Raw genomic sequence first — 16,347 nt, forward strand, 5'->3', positions numbered from 1 at the left:
TAACGCATGGGCTGTGGCTCTGGGGAGGTGTTTCAGGAATGCATCTATACCCCTATCAGATATGAGCTGTATCAGGGCCCCCCTGAGGCCTGCTGGGGGGTAGGCTAGGCAACGGGGAAGCACGGTGCGTGGTGACAGGCCTGCCAGGGCTTTGCATCACCCTGGATCTGCAATTTCTTGCCAGGAGCGCACTGACCCTACTCAGCCACAGGCCAATCTTGATCTCTCTTTGTCCTTGCTTTTCTTTCTGTGTCATTCTGCTTCTCCCACTGACAACCCCCGGGCTCCCCTTCTATGTGGACCCCAACTCCCTAAGTAATGGTTCAGGATTCACTAGCTTCTGGGCCTGGTGAGCTCATAGGACTTGACCGGCAGCCCCCTGGTCAGGTGCTCACCCTTGGTCCATAGGCCCTGGCTCATAGGGTGAAGGGCCACGCTTTTAAAGGGAGCTGCATCTGTGGCAGGTCTTCTGAGGTCCGCTCATCCATCCAGGATAAAGTACATGATCAAGCGATGCTTTCGGAGGAATTCTGGAGAGAGAAACATGTCTAATGAGGAAGCTTGACTGGTGTATGATTATCATCTCTCCTCTGTCATCCACGGGGACTTTGGTAAAATGTGCATCATTCATCAATACTTCTGGCCTTAGGGCTGCCTGGGTGGCTCAGTCGGTTAAACATCTGACTCTTGATTTCAACTCAGGTCATGATCTCAGGGTTATGAGATCCAGCCCTACAATGCGTTCTGAGCTCAGTGGGGAATCTGTTCGATATTCTCTCTCTCTCTCCTCTGCCCCTTCCCCCACTCGCACTCTCTTTCTCTCTAAAATAAATAAATCAATCTTAAAAAAAATACTTCTGGCCTTAGACTTGTGTTTTTGGAGGGACGTAGGCTGTGCCGACTCTAGTCTCTGGGAAGACACAGGTTTAGAACAGAGGCTGGTATTGGGGGCCCAGCCACAACTGGTTGGTTACCTATAGAAAACGCTTGAGATGTTTGGCAGTGAATGGAAGGAGAAAATAGGATGACTCCACTGGAGTAGTAGGATTGATGTGGGAAATAAAGGCAAAAAGAAAAATTAAATTTCCTTACTACTTATAGCCCACCGACAAGTCCTTGAAACAGGCAGAGTGACATTCCTCTAGGGACTCAGTTGTCTCAATGCTTTGCTAAGGGCAAAAGGCAATCTTAGCCTGACCGCCAGGATCCTGTAAGTCTACTTTAACATATAAAAATTCCTTTGGAAACTTCCTTTATCTCTACCCCTCAAGATACATGTTGGCCATCATCCTCCAAGCATATGACCCATTGATACACATCTGAAGGGTCTCATGACTGAGTTTTTACTAAACTTTTTCCAACAATAGCTAGCCCCCTCAAGGTCCTGGAAAACTTGCTTCCAAAATTCCTTAGAGCTTACGTTCTCCCTAACCCCCTCCCAACTTGAAAGTATATAATGGGCCACTCCTCATGACCCCAGTGCAGCTCTTTTTGACCACGGGTCCTGTCCCTAGGCTTTAATAACACCACCTTTTTGCACCAAAAAAGATACCTCAAGGATTCTTTCTTGACCATCGGCTCTGGACCTTAACGTTTTTCCTACATCAGAATCATGTGCACATTGACCCAGAGAGACGAATGCAGAAATGCCAGGGAGATACACACACACACACACACACACACACACACACACACACACACACACTGAGACACACAAAGAGACACACACCCAGAGAGATATACAGAGAGCACACCCACACCCACTGACACAAGCAGAGATCTGAAGAGAGCTTGGGAGATACACACACACACACACACACACACACACACACACACACACACACACACACACACTGAGACACACAAAGAGACACACACCCAGAGAGATATACAGAGAGCACACCCACACCCACTGACACAAGCAGAGATCTGAAGAGAGCTTGTGGCTGAAGCAGGCCCAGAAGGGTGAGGCATCCAGCACAAAAGGGAAAAAGGAGCCATCTTTGTGGCTCTCCAGGATGTTATGGTAAAGCAGTTGCCGAGCTCATTTCAGGAGAGGAGAGGGTGAATGCTATGGCTAGCAATTCAACATAATCCCCTTTCACAGGAAAATGTGTTCCTTGAGGTTGAAAAGGAAAAAAAAAAAAAAAAGTCAGGAGTAGACATATTTTGGAGAAGTTGCCAGAACCCAGATGAATTCTGAGTGGGCTTTGTCTGTGGCCCTGGCACTCAGAAGGGACCCGCCTCAGGAAGCAACTGTAGACCCCTGAGCGTCTGGAGGAATGGCCGGTCTGGGTCGGAGAGCCCGTGGTGCCCAGAAGGGTGGCTATAGGCTGCCGTGGTTGTCAGTGCACAGGCACCCCCCCCACGCGGGGGGAGGGGGACGAGACCCCAAAGGAATCGGACACTGGGTTCCAGCCACAGCCAGTCCCGGCACCTGAGCAGCTACAGGGTAAATGGATGAGTTGCTCCCGGGGTAAGACGTGGAGCTCACACTTGAACTTTAGGCTGTCACGTCTGCCAGGGACAGCGGAGATCATTTTCCAGAGAGCACTGAAGCTCTGAGGTTAAGCAGTCGGCCTGCGCGCGTGCAGTGAGTTATGGTGGCCCGGCATACTCGCTCAACAAGGGCTGCTGCCCCGGAGGTCAGTGTTTTTACTTCTTGGAGGGAGATCAAGTCCGTGCGGCTGGGCTAACCTGACAGTAGGTACAAGCATCTCCGAGAAAGCCCTGGGGACCTGTCATATAAGTTTCTGCTTCATTCGATCGGGGGCGGGGGCGCGGGGGACGGGCGGGGGCGGGCCTCTCCACCCCTTTGGTCCAGCTATCCTTTTTTTTTTTTTTAAAGGTTTTATTTATTTATTTATTATTTATTTTTTTAAAGATTTTATCTATTCGACAGAGAGAGAGGGAACACAAGCAGGCAGAGTGGGAGAGGGAGAAGCGGGCTCCTGATCCCAGGACCACGACCCGAGCCGAAGGCAGACGCCCAAAGACTGAGCCGCCCAGGCGCCCCTATTTATTTATTTGACAGAGAGAGACACAGCGAGAGAGGGAACACAAGCAGGGGGAGAGGGAGAGGGAGAAGGAGGCTTCCCGCCGAGCAGGGAGCCCGCTGTGGGGCTCGATCCCAGAATCCTGGGATCATGAGCTGAGCCGAAGGCAGACACTTAACGACTGAGCCATTCAGGAGCCCCAGGGGTCCAGCTATCTTTGATGAAGACTTCACTTTGGTCACAAAAGGCAGTGACTCGAGTCCTTCAGAGCGTAGGTGATTTAGACAGAATCAGGAAGGGAGTGAACTGCTAACTGATGGCATTCAAGAGCCGGCTGTGACCCTCGTCCCAGCATGGAGGCTCCCCACTTCCTCTCCCTCCCCACCCCCTCGCTGCTTGGGAATCCGTTGATTTGCAAAGTGGCATCTGGTGTGAGAGGGGTGCCAGTTTAGCGGAAGAAGGGAAGGGCAGGATCTCGCACTGGTAGTGAAGGCATCTTCCTTCCCAACAACCACACAAGACTTGCTGGACCGAGGGCAGGTGGAAGCCTGAAATTACCGGCCGACGGGGGCTTCTGGCTAATCTCTTCATGAACTCGTTATGGCACCCGTGCCCCTCATCATGTGGGTCTCCCATCGAACACACCCTGACCGTCACCTTTGGCGCCCTGACCACTCCTGGGGTGGGAAGTGGGAGGGTGAGACCAAACTCCTGTCCACGTCGGGAGGGGGGCAGGAGCCAGGCATCCAGGTCCGCAGTGGCTTGCTCGGGGTCTTACAGAGTCCTCAGGACCCAGGCGTCCTGGCTCCCAGTCAGGCTGGCGGATGCAGGCGCCTTTGATGCTCCCTGGAACCCTGAGAGCGCTGGAGGGCGGCTCTTCTCAGAAAGCGTGTCACATTTACTTCACTTAGGACTTGGGCCTGCCGCTGGGGCCAGAGGTGAGTGAGGGAAATGTGGTGAAGAGCAGCAAAAGAAAACCAATCTCCCCTGCTGTACCCCCACCCCCACCCCCAAGTGACTCAATTGGTCATTGAGATGAGAAAACAGCCACAAATTCTTTCTCCTCCCGGCTAGGAGCTTCCTTTTGAATGCAAAGGAGAGATGGGGAGCTCTCTGCAGAGTCAAACGTAGATCTCCATCTCAATGCCCAGAGACAAAGGCCAAAAAATGTGAGGAATTTCCAAAGTGCCTCTTGCAGACAGCATCTCCCCCACCCTCTGGCTCAGTTCCACCGCACCACGATGGGAATGGCGGCTTTCTTCTGTGGGCCTGGCCTGGCCTGCTGCCCACTCGCTAAAAGATTGGATCTGAGGACAAATGAAATTAGGAATCTCCCTTCGCAGCCTCATGTTCTTGTGCTCCTGGAAGAAGATACTTGTGTGAACCTGGAGAGTGGGTGGGCCTGGTGAAGGGGCATGGCGGGGCACCCCACAGGCTCCCTTAATCCCCACCCCCCCCACTGTGGGCAGCCCCTGCGATGGCGGGGCCAGGAGACGGATGCACCCCACCCACTCCAGAGCAATGAGAATGTTCTCACTTTCTTAGGGAGGGCCTTTAAAAGGAGCCTCATTTGGTTAAGGGCTCTTTTGTTCTCCTTCCCCGTTGGAGGCTGAACAAAAGGGAATAAGCTTCCAGGACGTCATAAGGAGTGAATAAAAAGACTGGGAAAGAGCCCATAGAACTCTCATTTTAGGACACCTCTGAGTCAGAGAGAGGGACACTCGCTGTCCTGAGGCCCTTTTCAGTCTGGGAAAATGTCTCCTGGCCTGCATTGTGCCCATTTATTTAACACTAATTTTCCTTCCCTTCCCTGCAGGATGCTGGGTTCTTTGGGGGGTCACTGTGACCCCTGAGAAGGTGAGAAAAAAAAAAAACAACCCATACATAATCTGGGGGGAGGGTGGGTTGGGAGTGGTAACACTGGATTTCACAGGGGGCACCTGGCTGGCTCAGTCAGTGGAGCTTGGGACTCTTGATCTTGGGGTTGTAAGTTTGAGCCCCATGTTGGGGGTAGAGATGACTTAAAAATAAAATCTTTAAGGGGCGCCTGGGTGGCTCAGTCGGTTGAGTGTCTGCCTTTGGCTCAGGTCCTGATCCCAGAGTCCTGGGATTGAGCCCATGTCGTTGGGCTTCCTGCTCAGCGGGAAGCCTGCTTCTCCCTCTCCCGGCCACTCCCTGCTTGTACTCTTTCTCTCTTTCTGTCAAAGAAATAAATACAACCTTAAAAATAAATAAATAAAAATAAAAAAAGAAAATCTTTAAAAAGCAGAAGAACAAAACAAAAAAAACCCCACACTGGTTTTCAAAACCTATGCAGGACTGTTCCACTTATCACATGCTAATAATAGGGAATGACCTTGTTCACTGGCTGCCCTGACCTACAACTAGGTAGGCTTGCTTCAGGCTCTCCTTGCTCCCCTCTGGCTGCCAGACTAGCTTCTTCACGCCCTAGCCTGGTCATGCTGTTGTCAATGTTAGAACCCACAGGAGCACCTGCTGACTACTGTATCTGGCCCCGGGGTCTTGGTGTGACACTCAAGGTCTAACAGCAGCCCGGGGTCTCCTCTTCCCAGTCTCAACAAACTCACTTCTCACTGCCCTTCAACAGGGCCACCCTGGCCTGCCATTTATCCCAACCTTCCCCACAAACAGTCCGTTCTTACCTTCTTGACTCTTATTCCATCCAACATGAAGGACACCTCCCTTCCTCTCCTTCTCCTCCCCCCCATTTCAATATGGCATTTCATAAACTCACCCCTCTTCACTGCTCATCACCTTCATCATCTAGCTTGATTTACTTACTTTTCCTTTAGGAAGGACCTCTGACAAACCCCACCTCCCCTCTGGGTGTCAGGCAGGCCTGGCCTCAGAGTGCTGAATAGCCTGACACTCTTACTCTCTTACTCATTTACCCTTGGGGAAGTGATGGACCTTTGAGCCTTTTTTTCCCCCTCATCTGTGAAATTGGGAAATGATTACCCAGCTTATAGGCCTTCATGATGATTGTGCGAGATGATAATAACATTGTAGTAAGTGCTCAACACGTCTCCCTCTTTTTTTCCCAAATTCCCTCAATTCTGATGTATTCAGTGTGCCTTGCCTTCATGGGTACTTTTTGCTTTGGAACTGCCTTTGGGAACTCAAATGATTTATAATCTCCTTGAGGTCAGGGGTGTTAACAAAATTCAACTGAATAAATGTGAAGATCTTACTGGCTTTATTCAATGACTCATGAATCGGCAGCATCCTACCTAGCAAGTAGAAAGGAGTTCTGAGAAGTTGTACAAAATGGAAGACTCAGGGGAGGCGGGTGGGGGGATGGGTTAGCCTGGTGATGGGTATTAAAGAGGGCACGTTCTGCGTGGAGCACTGCGTGTTATGCACAAACAATGAATCATGGAACACTACATCCAAAACTAATGATGTAATGTATGGTGATTAACATAACAGTAAAAAATAAAAAAATGGAAGACTCATAGGTAGGAGGAGTCAGGGCAAGGCAGTGATTCTTGCAAGGAGTGGATCATTTCAGGACAAGGTCACCTTCCCTTGGAGGACACCAGGACACCAGGGGTCTATAAGGCAGATTTCCTCATTGGTGTTGATCAGGAAATTCCAGACTGACTGGTGAAAATTACATTCTTGGCAAAGGCTGAAACTGCAGTTTGGTTAGGTGACATGGGCCTTAGCACAAGTGCCTCCATGTTGGGCTTGTTGTTTTTTTTTTTTTAACAAGGGAGACCCTATTCTGATGGTTCTTAAAGTGAGGTCCTCTGACCACAGCATCAGCATCTCTTGGGAACTTGGTAGGAAGGCAAATTCCTGGGCCCCACCCCAGTCCTGATGAACCATTGACTCTGGTGTGTGGCCCAGCAATCTGTGTTGTACGAAGCCTTCCAGATGATTCTGGTGGATGCTCAAGTTTGAGAACTGCTGCTCTGTTCCATTGCTTGGAGCCTGCACGTGCTGCAGAATAGCACAGGACTCATCACACTTCATGAGCTTCAAAAAGCCAGTCAACCAGCTCTCCAACCAATTAAGTTGCCCTATTCCCCAGAGTTGACTCTCTTCATTCAGTCCCTGGAGGTAGGCACCTTTGAGACAGCTGGTTTTCTTCCTGTTGATGCTTCATTGTGTGTGCCCTCTCCCTGACATTTTGTGGCAGCCAGGAGCTTGGACGGCTGTTAACAGAGAGGTACAGGCTCCCCAAGACCCATGTGGGGTGCATTCCTGGGCCCTGCTTTTCTGAGCCTGCCTCAGGGTTTCCCAGAAGGCAGAAAAAGGCGGTGCTGGGTGGAGGGCGGGAATATAGGCAGTGTGTGCTTGGCCTTTGTGGAAACTGAAGGGAAGATTCACCCTGTACCCCAGGCAGCTTTCCTCAGGGAGCAGGGGCTGCCTGTACAGCTGAGGAGGGCCAGCCTGGCATGAATGGAGACCTTGTATCAAAGACCTTGCTGGAGCCAGGAGCCACAACACAGGGGCTTTTCACGGGCAACCTCGCAACAGAGTAGGCATTGAGTGTGACTGGTGGCTTGCGGGCAGACGTGGGGTCTGGTAGACGCGTGGCATCAGTGGAACAACATTGTTGCTCCTGCTGACCCTGCCTTGGCTGGGGGTGGGTGTGCTTAGATATCTCCTTTCAGAGGGGAAGACTCGAAGAGTCATATTGTCCATTGCTTAAGCTGCTCTGACATCCTCCTCCTCCCATGTGTCATGAATCACTGTGCAAGGCTGTTGCAGGGACACAGAACGTGAGCAAGGGGGTCCATGTGTGCAGGGAGTATGCTGGGATGCTGGGCAGGAACAGGTTAAAGACAGCTGCTTGGAGACATTGCCAAAGCACAACTCTGGGGGCTTGCTACAAGGCCAGGGAGGCTGCCGGCCGTGCTCTATCCATTGAAGGGGGATGGAAGCCCAGTGTGCCCCCACCAAGGGGTCATTGAGAGGTGAGGAAGCACTGCTGGGGGGCTGTGTGGAGTCTACTAGTGAGGGACAGATGACAACTGCCAGGGGCTTTCAAGACAGGGTGATGACGAGGAGGGGCGTATAGTGGGGTTAATGCTACCAAAGGAGATTCCCTCTGTCACATATAGACACACCCCCTTTGTCACCTGCAGCCAAACCTCACCTCCCCAAGGTGGTTAATTGATCAGCTAGCCAGGTTCCTGGCTTCCTCTCTCTTCTTGCACTGTCTTTTCTTCTTTCCTTTCTTTTTAAAGATTTTATTTATTTATTTGACAGAGAGAGACACAGTGTACAAACAGGAGGAGCGGCAAGCAGAGGGAGAGGGAGAAGCAGACCCTCCCCACTAACGAGGGAGACCAATGAGGGGCTCCATCCCAGGACCCTGGGATCATGACCCAAGTCAAAAGCAGATGCTTAACCAACTGATCGACTTAGGCACCCCTTGTACTGTCTTTTCTAGGATGACCCATTGTCCTGGATGAACTGGGACCAAGGATTTCCTGGGATGCAGAACATTTGGTGCTAAAATTGGGTCAGTTGGTCACCCTGCTTTCATCTTGGATAGCTTTTACTCCATTTGAAACTTCTTATACTTATCTCCCATGACTCCCCCACCAAAAATTTGATAATAAAAGGGGATGGGACAGTTTTGCCACTTGCAATCATGGTTAATGGTGTATCATCTTCGGATATGGTGGATGTGTTGAAGCCCTGGGTTGAAAGAAAACCAGGAAGCAAGTTGTGGCTTTACCGTATTTAGACTGAGGAGGTGGCCATGCTTCCTCCATTTTCACTCTCTGGACACATAGATCCCCTACTTTTTTCCTCCTTTGTAAGGGTTCTTGCACTTAGCCTGGCAGATCCCACTCATCCCTCCAAATGGCCCACGCTGGGTGAGGTGGCCTCTCGTGTGCTTATAATATCATATGTGAGACACACACACACACACACACACACACACACACACACACACACACACACTTGCATGCACATGTGCATATATGCCCAGCACTCCTCACACTCAGTTCCTAATCTGCTCCAGGAGACTGTGACCTCCTCAAAGGAAGGATTATTTTCTTTCCTTTTTTTTTTGGTATCTGCTGCCACATGGAAGGCTCAGGATTTCCCATCCAGGAGAGAATGAGGGGCAACTTCATGGACAAGGGGGTCTGCATGGTTGACTTGGGTATTGTAGGGTAGGGATGGGGCGGGGGCCTTCTGGGAGGGAGCTGTGTAGCACCTGGGAGAGCTGAGGCCTGGGTTTCTCCTGGCTGCCGCCCCTGCTTCTCCTGTCTCCAGAGCAGTCTTGAGTCAGTCCTCCTGGCGTCTGCGCTCAGCCCTGGGTGGCTGTGGCTGTCATGCAGTGGTGACTCACTGCTCCCTGGGGCTCAGTTTTTTTCCTGAGCCTATTGACAGGCCAGTCCAGGAGGTCTTGCATGCACAGCCCTCTCAAAATGACAGCTGCCTCAGGGGCCACTTGATTTTCAGGGAAAATGCTGTTCTGCTTTCACTCTTTCATCACAAACAAATGACTCCAGCCAGGTCATCCTGGAGCACCTGTGGGCTTATGTTTTCTGGTCGTGCTTGGTGTGTCCACCTGTCTCCTTCAAAGGTCTCCCCTGGGGCCCCAGCAAGACTGTCATAAGCTCCCAACCTTGGGGTAGGAGGCCCCCCGGAGAATACCTGGGGGCAGAGGGTATGAACTCAAGGTAAGCACCAGGAAGGCCAGGGCTCTGGGCTACTTAGCTAACCAGGGCAGGCCCCGCCCCACTCCATGAACCATGGAGGAATCATGGTCTTTCTTCCTTCTCTTCTGTTCTCACTTTCCCTATCTATGCCTCTCTCCTCCTCAGCTGGCAGCCCTTGCATCTTAGCCCAGGAGAGGAATGAACGAGTCTCTTTCAACCACCCTGGAGACCCCACTGCTGCTTTGTTTTTCTTTTTTTTTTTTTTAAGATTTTATTTATTTATTTGACAGAGAGAGACACAGTGAGAGAGGGAACACAAGCAGGGGGAGTGGGAGAGGGAGAAGCAGGCTTCCCACGGAGCAGGGAGCCCGATGCGCGGCTGGATCCCAGGACCCTGGGATCATGACCTGAGCCAAAGGTGGATGCTTAACGACTGAGCCACCCAGATGCCCCGCTGCTTCGTTTTTCTTTGTGGTACTTATTACAACCTGAAATCGATTGCCTCTTCTCTGCTGCCTTCCCAGTTTGAATAGGTAGAGAGCAGAGACTAGCTTATTCACCCAACTGTGCCCCAGCACTCAAAAGAGTGCCTGGTACATCATAATTAATGACTGAATGAACGAGGCCAAGTATTTGGTCAAGGCCCCAAGCTACAGCAATTTAATGCAGGACAGTGCCAAGGTGCTGTGTTTAGAAGTTTCCTGGGACATGGGGCGCCTGGCTGGCTCAGTCGGAAGAGCATGTGACTCTTGATCTTGGGGTTGTGAGTTTGAGCTGAGCCCCGTGTTGGGTACAGAGATTACTTAAAAAAAAAAAAGTTTCCTGGAACAGAGAGCTGGGAATTTAGGGGTAGGGAAAGCCCCCTGCAGTTGTAAACCTACTTTTTTTTTTTTTTAAACCCAGGGGAGCCATAGGAGGCTGGAGGAAATTTTGGGCAGAGAGAGAGTGACCTCCCCACCCCCCGCTAATTGTGTGCCTTACCTTCCAAAAGGGGAAACCTGCAGACTCTCTCCCTGTGCTCTCTGCATCTTCTCACGAGTCCTGCTGTGCTAAGGTCCACACTCCTTTGGTCCAGAGCACTGAGTTTATCTCTCCTTCTGTCCTCCAGCTCTGTCTGCTCTGTGACCAGGGCTCCTCTGGTGACATGGTGACTGGTCCTGGGAGGGACAGTGATGATCCTGTGCTCAGGCTCCTACAGAAGAACAAACTGAGGCTCAGACTCGTGGAGTCATTTGTTCGAGACCACACTGTCCTTGACAGAGCCGAGAATTCATTCACGAACTGTGATTGGTATTTACGGTTTGGCAGAGCTGACGTATCTTGACAGGAAAACTAGCAGAAAGAAAAAAAAAGTAATTGACTTCAAAACCATGCTAAACTTAAAAATAGTTGTTTAGGGATGCATACACATGCACTAAAGATATTCTGGAAAGTAAGACTAAAAATATAAAAACTTCAGGAGACTCATTGTCTTGAGGTGGAGGATAGAGCAGGCTGTAAGATGGCACAGAAGGAGCTTTGGACAGATTACTAAAATGTTCTTTGTTAAGCGGGTCTCTCATGTGTGGGTATTCATTATATTTTACTATTATTTTTTAAGAATTTATATTAAGTATTCTCTACATCCAACGTGGGGCTTGAACTCACAACCCTGAGATCAAGAGCGGTGTGCTCCACAGACTGAGCCAGCCAGGTGCTCCCATTATATTATTTATTTTTTTTAAAGATTTTATTTATGTATTTGACAGAGAGAGACACAGCGAGAGAGGGAACACAAGCAGGGGGAGTGGGAGAGGGAGAAGCAGGGAGCCCGATGCTGGGCTTGATCCCAGGACCCTAGGATTATGACCTGAGCCGAAGGCAGACGCTTCACGACCGAGCCACCCAGGCGCCCCCAAGATTGTTTTTGATGAAGCTGTATAAGATTAATTTTGTTCAATCTTAACCCATGAGTTTTTTTATTGTTCTGTGTGATGATATAGGAAATATGCATGAAAAACTTCTAGTGCGTATTGAAGTATGATGGTTGTTTTAAGAAAAAAGCATGTGTGGGTTTCTTGAGTTGTGAACTGAACTAGCTGCTTTCTTCATGGAAAACTTTTTTTTTTACTTCAAAGAATGACAAATTGTTTATTATTTTTGCAGATATTTTTGAAAGTGATCAAAGTGAGACTGTCACTTCAATGAAAACAACTGATAGTAATTGTTTGTTGCCAATTATAAAACATCAGCTTTAAAGTGGAAATTAGAATCTGGAAACCTTGTATCTACCTCTGTGAGCTTGACAGCTGACTAATACTTAAAGTCTTTTCTGATGGGATTGGTGTTGAGATTAATTAATGTAGCTTTTGATATTATATGAAATGGGCCCTTGCTTGGAAGAGTCTTATGATTTGGAATGAGCCAATATATATATATTTTCAGGTAGGCTCCATGTCTAATGTGGGGCTTGAACTCATGACCCTGAGATCAAGAGTCACATGCTCTACCAACTGAGCCACTGGATGTCCTACCAATATTTTATTTATTTATTTATTTTTAAAGATTTATTTATTTGAGAGAGCAAGAATGAGAGAGAGAGAGTACATGAGAGGGGAGAGGGTCAGAGGGAGAACCAGGCTCCTCGCCGAGCAGGGAGCCCGATGCGGGACTCGATCCCGGGACTCCAGGATCATGACCTGAGCCGAAGGCAGTCGCTTAACCAACTGAGCCACCCAGGCGCCCTGTCCTACCAATATTTTAAAAAATATTTTATTTATTTATTTGAGAGAGTGAGAGAGCAGCAACAGGGAAAAGGGCAGAGGGAGAGGGAGAAACAGACTCTGCTCTGAGCTGGGAGCCCAACATGGGGCTTCATCCCAGGACCCTGAGATCATGACCTGAGCCGAAGGCATGGTGGGCATCCCCCCACCAATATTTTTTTAAATGACCAATCCAGGAGATTGCAAAATCATGAATAGATACAAAGATCCATTCAAAATTCAAGAGAGACTAATGTATTTCATTGTAACAGAGAATACAAGTTCAGTGATATGGTTTCAAATTCCACATTGCAAGCTATCTTTAAGAAAATACACCACTTGGGGCGCCTGGGTGGCTCAGTTGGTTAAGCGTCTGCCTTCGGCTTGGGTCATGATCACAGGGTCCTGGGATTGAGCCCCGTGTTGGGCTCCCTGCTCGCAGGGAACCTGCTTTTCCCTCTCCTCCCTGCTCATGCTCTATCTCGCTCTCTCTCTCAAATAAATAAATAAATAAAATCTTAAGAAAAAAATAAAATAAAATAAAAAAGAAACTGTACCACTTGTTCAGTTATCAGAAGAATATCCACAATTATCAGAAAAGGCTATGAAAGGGGCCTGGGTGGGGCAGTCAGTTAAGCATCTGACTTTTGGTTTTGGCTCAGATCATGATCTCAGGGTCGTGAGATTGAGTTCCCTGTTGGGCTCTGTGCTGGGCGCGGAGTTTGCTCAAGATTCTCTCTCTCCCTCTGCCCCCCTCTCCCCATCCCTCTCTAAAAGAAAAGAAAAAAAGAAAAGGCTATGAAAATTTTATACCTGTTCTCAATGGCAAATCTGAGTGAGGCCAGAATTTCCTCATACTTCAACGAAAACAACATTTCACAGTAGATTGAATGCAGAAGCCGACACAAGAGTCCAGCTGCCCTTTACTCATCCAGAAAATAAAGAGATTTGCAGACACATACAACAATGCCGCTCTGCTCACAAGTATATTTTTGTTTTATAATACAGCTTTTAAAAATAAAAGTATTATTTATGTTAACATGGAATGGGGTTATTATTGTTAATTTAAAGGAATCCATAGTTTTTTATTTCAATTTCTAATGTGGCCAGTAGCAGTACATAGAATCCAGCTATTTCATGTTTCTACACTCTGCACCCAATCCCAATGTGTGTGTTTTCCCCAACTACCAAGCAATTCTCTGACACTAACTGGGTGTCCTACAATACAACTAAATTCTGACACTATCTACCTGGAGATGGCATCAGATCCCACAGGTTTAAGGCTCAGCCTTACAACACTGCCCCTACCTCCCTTCACCCCTCAGATCCCAATCACAAGCCCATGTTGTCACCTGTGCTTCTCACCGATGGGCTATAGATCAGAGGTTCCAATGATCCCCTCCCCGGATTCAATTAATTTGCTAGAGTGGCTCACAGAACTCAGAGAAACATTTTACTTACTAGATTATCGGTTTATTATAAAACGGTATATAACTCCAGAACAGAGAGATGGAAGAGATGTATAGGGCAGGGTATGGGGAAAGGGTGCAGAGCTTCCAAGCTCTCTCTGAGCATGGCATTCTTCTTAGCCTCTACCTCTTCATCAGCACGGAAGCTCTACCCTCCCTGTTTGTTGGGTTTTTATAAAGGCTTCATTACATAGGCATGATTGATTAAGTCATTGACCACTGGTGACTGAACTCAATATACAGCTCCTATCCTCTCTCTGGACCAGGGTGAGAGGGGTGGGACTAAAAGTTTCAGCCCTCTAATCACAACATTGGTTGTCCTGGCAACCAGCCCCCCATCCTTGGAGATTTCCCTACGTTATCTCATTAACATAACAAAAGACACCTTTACCGCTCTCAACACTTAGGGTTTTAGGAGCTGTGTGGCATGAATGGGAATGAAAACCAAATTTATCTTATTATAAATCAGCATATCAGCAACGATATTTAAGACTGTAAAGGAATCCTAAATCCAAAAAATTTGAGAAGCAATAGAGGGAACATAAGGCAGCTAGCAAGTTACAGGATTCTTGGAATTGCTGAAAGGTCAAACAGTGGCAAGGAAGCCAGAGGGTGGCTTCCCTGGGACCTGCTACTGCCCTTGCGACTGGAGGACAAGGGAGTGGATGGTGTACCAGTGGCCATGAGCAGGAGCTTCCTTTTGGGACTTGGCATTAAAAAGGACTAGAGTCAGGGATACCTAGTGGGAACTAGAATCATGTCAGGGGCTCCTTGACTGGAGCTCAAAATATGAAGGAGGTGAGTCCCTGCTGGAAAACCCACTTGTCCCCAAGTGTCCTGGTTTCTCGCTCGCTCCTGTTACCCAATTTCACTGGACAACCCTGTTTGGAAGCTAGTTCTCAGCAGACCCTGGGGAACACAGCTTGTTGGAGTCAGTCTTCCGAGCAGAGGAGAGCAGGCAGCTGAGACAATAGGCACTTGCCTGGCCCAAAAAAGGAAGGAAAGAACCAGGATGTTGGCTGGAGGGAGCCACAGGGATGAGAAAGGCTGCTCAAGATGGGAGGGTCTTGTACTCTTGTGAGGGAGGTGGGCGGAGTAGAGGAAGAAGAGGCAAACCCAGCCCAGGTGGGGATAAGGCCAGAAGGGAGAGTTGGCAGAGTCCAGGCCGAATGTTAACCAATTCCCATATGAAAAGGGCTTAGTAGGGCCAACTGATTGGAACTGGAAATAAGGAACTTACTTAGCAATTGTCTGCACTCTACTCTTAGGGTCTGTCTGCTTCTTGGGGAGATTGTTGGATACTGGGCATGGAAAGGTTAGTGTCATCTATTCCCAGGTTAATAATTTTAAAGTCTCTTACATGCAGTCTAGATAAGATTTCCACCCGGATGATGAGGTGTCTTTTCCTGTGGCTTAGGTAACTCATTCATGCTCCGGTCACCTGAAATGGACTTCTTCCCAGAATGCTACCCTGGTTCCTAAACTAGCCTCCTATAGCTCAGGCTTTATTGTCATTAGCTCATTAACGTCTGTCTCTTCCGTCAATCTAAATAAAAAAATAAACTGAGGCAATCTCGGAATTACCAGAACTTGAGTCATCGGGGAAATGCACGCTGTAGGAAGCCAGAGATGAGTCCCTGCAGGGTATTTACCTGCTGTATTTACCTGCGAGGAGGGCAAAGCGGGGAGTCCGGCCAGCGTCCAAGCAGTAAGTTCATTGGCTTGAGGGTGAGGAGAGATTCTTGCCGGACGTTCATGGGTCAGGCGCTAAGTCTCAGTCTTAACGTGAATCAGCCTAGAGCGGGAAATCAAGCGCAGCCCTTCATCCTTAGGGCGCATGCGTGAGGTTCTCCATTTCCTCTCCTCCGATTCCATTTTAGACTGAAATCTTTTCTCACTTCCCACCGGAGGTAACTGCATCTCCGTGGCCAGCTCCTGGCACGGTGCAGCAGTATCCGTCCCCCGTCCTCGGTTTCTCTTTCCGGGGTTCCAGTTCCCCGTGGTCAGCCACGCTCAGGCTGTCTGCCGAATCTGCCGAAGGTCAATGATAGCCTCACTCTGCGTCACAGTGCTCTGTCATCACCTTAGTTCCTCTCCTCCGGGTTATCATCTCCCATCGTTCTGAGAGGAGGGGTGAGTAGAGTACAATAAGATATTTTGAGACAATATTCGCATAACTTTTGTTACAGTATATTGTTATACATGTTCTTTGTATTATAATTGTTAGTTTCTTACTGCACCTAATTTATAAGTTAAACTTTGCTGTACGTATGTATGTATAGGTACCATCCGCAGTTTCAGGCATGACTGGGGGTCTTGGAACACTCCCCCATGGATTGGGGGGTCTCTTGTGCTTGGTACAAGGGAGGTACTTAATAAATACTTGATGAGTGAACCAATGGCTGATTGTTGTAGGAATATGGGGGTGCATCCCCATCCTTGAGGTTCACATTGAGCAACTGTCCCCTCCCTCCTGCCTTCAGAGTCC

At 48.8% G+C, this 16,347-nt stretch overlaps 2 long non-coding RNA genes across 3 annotated transcripts in view; one reads left to right on the forward strand and one right to left on the reverse strand.

Annotated features, from left to right (window-relative positions):
- Positions 1 to 413: 413 nt before the first annotated feature.
- Positions 414 to 15,910, reverse strand: LOC113911900. Its single transcript, XR_003516625.1, has 3 exons — positions 15,525 to 15,910; positions 10,631 to 10,841; positions 414 to 530 (listed from the first exon to the last, which is right to left on the reverse strand). It is a non-coding gene; the product is annotated as an uncharacterized LOC113911900 (long non-coding RNA).
- A 35-nt stretch (positions 15,911 to 15,945) lies between these two features.
- Positions 15,946 to 16,347, forward strand: part of LOC113911898 — a 323,720-nt gene continuing 323,318 nt past the window's right edge. The window contains exon 1 of one of the 2 annotated variants that reach the window (XR_003516622.2): positions 15,946 to 15,992. This is a non-coding gene — a long non-coding RNA (uncharacterized LOC113911898). The remainder of the gene's footprint in view (positions 15,993 to 16,347) is intronic. The other variant, XR_003516623.2, reaches the window with a different exon arrangement.

The sequence above is a fragment of the Zalophus californianus genome, chromosome 12, assembly GCF_009762305.2.
Source record: "Zalophus californianus isolate mZalCal1 chromosome 12, mZalCal1.pri.v2, whole genome shotgun sequence".
NCBI classification, from domain to species: Eukaryota; Metazoa; Chordata; class Mammalia; order Carnivora; family Otariidae; genus Zalophus; species Zalophus californianus.